Source organism: Corythoichthys intestinalis, chromosome 4 (genome assembly GCF_030265065.1).
Source record: "Corythoichthys intestinalis isolate RoL2023-P3 chromosome 4, ASM3026506v1, whole genome shotgun sequence".
NCBI lineage: Eukaryota > Metazoa > Chordata > Actinopteri > Syngnathiformes > Syngnathidae > Corythoichthys > Corythoichthys intestinalis.
Genome location: NC_080398.1, coordinates 38,683,914 through 38,689,913, shown reverse-complemented (window position 1 = coordinate 38,689,913; position 6,000 = coordinate 38,683,914). Strand labels below are relative to the sequence as shown.

Here is a 6,000-nt window from a genome sequence, read left to right as displayed (position 1 = left end):
TCTAAATACAGTGCCTTGCAAAATTATTCGGCCCCTTGAACCTTGCAACCTTTCGCCACATTTCAGGCTTCAAACATAAAGATATAAAATTTTAATTTTTGTCAAGAATCAACAACAAGTGGGACACAATCGTGAAGTGGAACAAAATTTATTGGATAATTTAAACTTTTTTAACAAATAAAAAACTGAAAAGTGGGGCGTGCAATATTATTCGGCCCCCTTGCGTTAATACTTTGTAGCGCCACCTTTTTGCTCCAATTACAGCTGCAAGTCGCTTGGGGTATGTTTCTATCAGTTTTGCGCATCGAGAGACTGACATTCTTGCCCATTCTTCCTTGCAAAACAGCTCGAGCTCAGTGAGGTTGGATGGAGAGTGTTTGTGAACAGCAGTCTTCAGCTCTTTCCACAGATTCTCGATTGGATTCAGGTCTGGACTTTGACTTGGCCATTCTAACACCTGGATACGTTTATTTTTGAACCATTCCATTGTAGATTTGGCTTTATGTTTTGGATCATTGTCCTGTTGGAAGATAAATCTCCGTCCCAGTCTCAGGTCTTGTGCAGATACCAACAGGTTTTCTTCCAGAATGTTCCTGTATTTGGCTGCATCCATCTTCCCGTCAATTTTAAGCATCTTCCCTGTCCCTGCTGAAGAAAAGCAGGCCCAAACCATGATGCTGTCACCAACATGTTTGACAGTGAGGATGATGTGTCCAGGGTGATGAGCTGTGTTGCTTTTACACCAAACATATCGTTTTGCATTGTGGCCAAAAAGTTCAATTTTGGTTTCATCTGACCAGAGCACCTTCTTCCACATGTTTGGTGTGTCTCCCAGGTGGCTTGTGGCAAACTTTAAACGAGACTTTTTATGGATATCTTTGAGAAATGGCTTTCTTCTTGCCACTCTTCCATAAAGGCCAGATTTGTGCAGTGTACGACTGATTGTTGTCCTATGGACAGACTCTCCCACCTCAGCTGTAGATCTCTGCAGTTCATTCAGAGTGATCATGGGCCTCTTGGCTGCATCTCTGATCAGTTTTCTCCTTGTTTGAGAAGAAAGTTTGGAAGGACGGCCGGGTCTTGGTAGATTTGCAGTGGTCTGATGCTCCTTCCATTTCAATATGATGGCTTGCACAGTGCTCCTTGAGATGTTTAAAGCTTGGGAAATCTTTTTGTATCCAAATCCGGCTTTAAACTTCTCCACAACAGTATCTCGGACCTGCCTGGTGTGTTCCTTGGTTTTCATAATGTTCTCTGCACTTTAAACAGAACCCTGAGACTATCACAGAGCAGGTGCATTTATACGGAGACTTGATTACACACAGGTGGATTCTATTTATCATCATCGGTCATTTAGGACAACATTGGATCATTCAGAGATCCTCACTGAACTTCTGGAGTGAGTTTGCTGCACTGAAAGTAAAGGGGCCGAATAATATTGCACGCCCCCTTTTCAGTTTTTTATTTGTTAAAAAAGTTTAAATTATCCAATAAATGTTGTTCCACTTCACGATTGTGTCCCACTTGTTGTTGATTCTTGACAAAAAAATTAAATTTCATATCTTTATGTTTGAAGCCTGAAATGTGGCGATAGGTTGCAAGATTCAAGGGGGCCGAATACTTTTGCAAGGCACTGTATATTCGTCCGAGTTTTATTCATTTTTTTCTTAATACATTGCCAAAATGTATATGATCGGGAAAAATTATCGGGAATGATTGGAATTGAATCGGGAGCAACAAAAAAGCAATCAGATCGGGAAATATCGGGATCGGCAGATACTCAAACTAAAACGATCGGATCGGGAGCAAAAAAACATGATCGGAACAACCCTAGTAATTTTAAAATCAAATCACAAATTCAAGTATTAGCACATGTAACATCCTTAGAAAAAACTGCAATAGTTGTAACAAAGCTTGCATATCTATAGCAACAAAGGGGGTGTACTGTCCATCATTATTAGGATATCGATTTCACAAAGCTTTGCTTAAGCATCAAAGTTAAAGGTTCGTCCTGTGTAGTAGCTGTAGATTTTCACAAAGAAGTTGGAGAGCTTGACTCAAGAGTGCAGGTCCTGATGGTATGTAATGAAATTTATAATATATGATCTTTATTACACTGTTTTTAGAGGACTGTGTTAAGTGTGACTTGGATATCCATATAAAACTTGTGTTTGGCTTTGATTCTGTAATTATATTTGAGTTCTTCAGTATGAATAGTATTTATTTAGTTTCTAAATTATTCTTATTTAAGAGAAAAAGTGTAAGTATCCCTATGTATATTGGCGATAACAGTCAATGTACAGTGGTATGAAAAAGTATCTGAGCCTTTTGGAATTTTCACATTTCTGCATAAAATCCCCATAAATGTGATCTAATCTTTGTCAAAATCACACAGAAGTGTCTGCTTTAACTAAAACCACCCAAACTTTTATAGATTTTCACATTTTAATTAGGACAGCATGCAAACAATGACAGAAGGGTGGAAAATAAGTACCGTATTGGCCTGAATATAAGACGGCCCTGATTATAAGACAACCATCTCTTTTTCAAGACTCAAGTTAAAGACTTTTTGAACACCAAATAAATTTTATAAAGAAAATAATTACAGTACATCTGAAACAAATGTTTATAACAATATATTTGAGAGAAAAGCAAGCGCTTTGAGCACCTTGAAAGGTGGAAAAGCGCTATATATGTATAACACCATTTACCATTTATTTAGCCTCATTCAAATCTTAATATCTGAACATTTAAATATGCAAACTAAAGTGCAATCACATTCGTAAATGAATGGCTACTGGTTTTTGAAATGTAAATAAATTTAAATAAATAAATATTGTGCTAAAACAACAAAATTGCAATAACTGCATTAACCATCAAAGTGAAGTCTAACTGTAACTGTAGTCTTGAAACAAATCTGAATAAGGAAAAACATTGCAATAAAATAATCCAAACTGGTTAAGCTTGAGAGTAGCTGAGATTTGTCATGAGAGAACATCGCTTCAATGATATTTGGCGCTATCTAGCGTCGTGAATGGGTATAATATCTAGACTCCGAATATAAGACGACCCCCACTTTTTCAGTCCTATTTCAATGCAAAAAACACTGTCTTATATTTGGGCTAATACGGTACATGAACGCTCTTCCTAAGAAGACTTAAAGAGCAATTGAAACTGTTTTTTACCAAACAACTTTAGTCAGGTGTGTGCCCAATCACTGATTTAGTGGTTTAAAGCTGCCCTGCCCACAATAAAACACACACCTAAGAATTGTCTTGATGAGAAGCATTGTCTGACGTGCATCATGGCTCGGTCAAAAGAGCTTTCTGAAGACCTGTGATCAATGATTGTTGGTTTGTATAACGCTGGAAAAAGATACAAACCCTTCTGTAAAAGTCATCAATCGACAGTCAGAAAAATTTTCTACAAATGGAGAGAGTTTGGCACTGTTGCTTCTCTCCCATCCTCCCAAAGATGATGCCAAGCGTTCAGCACAGAATACTCAAGAGATGTAAAAAAGAACCCTAGGCTGTCTGCTAAAGACTTACAGAAATCACTGGAACAGTCCAATATCTCTGTGCACACATCAACTATATGTCAAACTATGGCCAAGAATGGTGTTCATGGGAGGACTCCACAGAGGGAGCCACTGCTGTCTGAAAATAACATTGTTGCTCGTTTAATGTTTGCAAAAAGGCACTTGGACACTCCCCAGACGTTTTGGCAAAATATTTAGTGCACTGATGAAACATAAGTTGAATTGTTTGGGAGGAACACACAACGTCATGTGTGGAGGAAAAATGGAACAGCTGACTAACATCACCACCTCTTCCCCTCTGTGAAGCATTGTGGCATCATGATTTGGGGCTGTTTTGTTGTCTCAGGGCCTGGACAACTTGCAATGATTAATGGAAGAATGAATTCGAAAATTTATCAGGAAGTTTTGCAGGAAAACCTGTTAGTCAGTTGAAGCTAAAAAGAAGATGGATGCTGCAACAAGACAGTGATCCAAAACGCAGAAGGAAATCAACTTCAGAAGGAAATAAACTTCAGAATGGTTCCAGAGGAACAAAAAGACTTGAACCCCATTGAGATACTCTGGCATGACGTAAAGACAGCGATTCATGCCAGACATCCCAGGAATCATACTGAACTAAAGCAGTTTTGTCGAGAAGAATGGGCCAAGATTGGTCCTGATTGATGTGTCGGACTGATCTGCAGCTCCAGGAAGCGTCTGGTTGAAGTTATTGCTGCCAAAAGGGGGGGGCCCACAAAATATTAAATGTGATGGTTAACTTATTTATTTTCCCCCCTTCTGTCATTGTTTGCATGCTAGCCTTATTAAAATATGAAAGCCTTAAGGGTGTCGTGAATTAAAAATCCTCTGGGTCCGAAATTAAAAAATAACAACAATCTCGGGTCCAGAAATATTTTTAATAGGGTTGTTCTGATCATGTTTTTTTGCTCCCGATCCGATACCGATCGTTTTAGTTTGAGTATCTGCCGATCCCGATATTTCCCGATCCGATTGCTTTTTTTTTTGCTCCCGATTCAATTCCAATCATTCCCGATAATTTTTACCGATCATATACATTTTGGCAATGCATTAAGAAAAAAATGAATAAAACTCGGACGAATATATACATTCAACATACAGTACTGTATTTGTTTATTATGACAATAAATTCTCAAGATGGCATTTACATTATTAACATTCTTTCTGTGAGAGGGATCCACGGATAGAAAGACTTGTAATTCTTAAAGGATAAATGTGACTTTGTATATTGTGACTAAATATTGCCATCTAGTGTATTTGTTGAGCTTTCAGTAAATGATACTGTAGCCATTTAACTGTTGTGCCCAAATGCATGATGGGAAGTGCACCCATGACTGTGCGTAGTGGTACCAGTTAATATATCTTCTCTGCGTTGGGAAATAGAGTGTTAAGAAAAAAATCAATTACTACCTTTCTTCCCCACATTGCTTCCCACGATATTTCTAATCATAGGGAGAGGGATTGAAAGACTTTAGCCATTTAAAAGAATGCCCCAAAGGCTGCCAAAATTCACTCTACTCATTTTACGCTGCCTTTTAGCTCTTTATATAGGTAAAACTGCGCCATTACAGATTGAACACGACAATGCGTGAGTGGGTCGTGCAGCGCATGCGTTAATTGCGTTAAATATTTTAACGTGATACATTTTTTTAAAAATGAATTACCGCCGTTAACGGGTTAAATTTGATAGCCCTACCTTAAGCCTAAACTAGACTCTGGATGAGTGTAACATATTATCTCTGTAACGTTAAATACAATTAGAAAACGATCTAATTAAAAAAATATATGTATATACAGTATATATATATGTATATATATATATATATATATATATATATATATATATATATATATATATATATATATATATATATATATTCAAAACAGGCAAAAAAAAGGCCTGTCCGATATTTTTTTGCCGATTCCGATACTTTGAAAATGACGTGATCAGACCCGATCGATCGGGACATCTCTAATTTTTAATACTTCTTTTTTTCCCAAAAATACAAACGTATCTTTAAGTGGCTATGCTGATAATTACAACATTCAAAAATGTAAATAAAATATAAAAAATAAATTCATAGTAAGTCATAAATAATATTTAATAATAATTAATTAGTAATAAATAATAAAGCTATCATATTGAGCCCTTAATTCCGCTATTTTTTCAGAACGGATGGCAGAGTTCATAGGGAAACTTTAAGAAAATACTCTGTGCTTCGTCACATAGTGCCTTTTTAAATTGCTGCTTTTTACAAGCGCTACCGTTGTTGGGCCATTCCTTACAACGCGGCGAAACAGCTACACAACACTTGCGCAAGCATCCGAACGCATGCGCACATCGGTCAGAAGCGATGAGTACTCACTATTTTTGTTTTTATTTAGTTGTTTAGAACCTTTTCATTGCCTCAAAAATACTTTTTGCATGTATTACCCTATATACT

General features: G+C 37.0%; 1 protein-coding gene across 3 annotated transcripts in view; it reads left to right on the top strand.

The window, feature by feature from the left end:
- Positions 1-1,801: 1,801 nt before the first annotated feature.
- The window catches only part of LOC130914356 (hemicentin-1-like), a 38,353-nt gene continuing 34,154 nt past the window's right edge, over positions 1,802-6,000 (top strand). Inside the window, exon 1 of one of the 3 annotated variants that reach the window (XM_057833461.1) lies at positions 1,802-2,078. The gene's annotated coding sequence lies outside the window, so the exon portion shown is untranslated. The remainder of the gene's footprint in view (positions 2,079-6,000) is intronic. The other 2 variants (XR_009062894.1, XM_057833462.1) reach the window with 2 other exon arrangements.